Below are 1,461 nucleotides of genomic sequence, written 5' to 3'. Positions count from 1 at the left end.
TCTCTCTCTCTCTCTCTCTTTCTTTCTTTCCTTTCTTTCCTTTCTTTCTTTCTTTCTTTTCTTTTGAGACAGAATCTCAAGCTATCTCCCTGGGCAGAGTGCCATGGTGTCATAGCTTATAGCAACCTTCAACTCTTGGGTTTAAGCGATTCTCTTGCCTCAGCCTCCAAAGTAGCTGGGACTACAGGCACCCACCACAACACCTGGCTAATTTTTTGTTGCAGTTGTCATTGTTGTTTAGCAGGCCCAGACCGGGTTCGAACTCGCCAGCCTCAGTGTATGAGGCCGGTGCCCTAGCCACTGAGCTACAGGCACCACCCTGGGGTTTCTTTTCGTCCAGCAGAACACATTCCTGCTGACAAACATACCCTCATCTTGGTGCACATTTTCCTTTCCGAAGCACCCCACCCCTCTGATCCCCCCTCTCTCACCCAAGAGGGACAGCTTCTTCATGTCCACATTTAACTTGCAGACCCTCAGCCACAGAGGCCTCAGAATCCAGAAAGCAGTCTATGACCAGCCAGGCCCTCCAACCTGTGGCCTGCAGTTGGCAACCACTTCAGCCAAGCTGACATGTTTGTGCTCACTGCTTGGAGAGGACAGCTCTACCAAGCCCAGCTGTGACCTCCATCCTGCCTTGCCCTCACTGTTCCTGAGCTTTGCCCTATGTATTCGAGAATGCTTGTACTGGGTGCACTTGTGTTGGCAGGAGGACACTGGATGCCAGGGCCTAGACCCAGTTCCTCGAGGTTAGGGGCGAGTTCCTGGCCCTTTCTGGGTCTCAGTTTCCCCATTTGCAAAATTGTTGGAGAGAAAGATCTCCAAAGGCCCCTTTAGCCCTGCCAGTCAAGGCAGTGTGGGGATGTGCTGGTTGAGCAGCCCCTGGGCACTGCTGCAGCTTGGGTGGTCCCTGGGCCAGGTTCCAGAGGCCTGGAGATCCTCCTTTCTCACCCTCGCCATCCATCTGTGTCAGGAGTTCAGAGTCTTTCCACTTTAACTTTTTAATCTCAAGCTTATGTTGAGTCCCATGTCCTCCCCTGTGCTCCAGGCCAGCTTGAGTTGAGACTGCCAGCTGTGGAGGGACGGGGATATGATTCAAGGCCGCTGTGTGAGGGGCGCCCTGCTACCTCACCAGCAGCTGCCACTGCTTCTGCAGCAAACTCTGCTGCTACCCTCAAAGCCCTTTGTGTGGGGGTCATGTATTCAGGTCTTTGGGGGATGGGACCCCCACAGGGCCTCGACACCCCCACAGACCCAACACAGGAGGTCTGGCTGCTCCCACTCCTCAGCTATGCTGCACTGCTGGGTCTTCTCTCCCAGGCCTCAGCAGACAGCACAGGCCAGCTGCTTGACCCATAGAAACTCTTCAGGTTAGGGTGACACTCAAATCACAAGCTTCTCTTCTAGCCTCTGCTCCTGGCCCAAGCAGAGCCAAGGCCTGAGAACTTTCAGCAGCTCTTG

This window comes from Otolemur garnettii, unplaced genomic scaffold (assembly GCF_000181295.1).
Source record: "Otolemur garnettii isolate 467f Iridium unplaced genomic scaffold, OtoGar3 scaffold00146, whole genome shotgun sequence".
NCBI classification, from domain to species: Eukaryota; Metazoa; Chordata; class Mammalia; order Primates; family Galagidae; genus Otolemur; species Otolemur garnettii.
Note: the sequence above shows the minus strand (reverse complement) of the source record.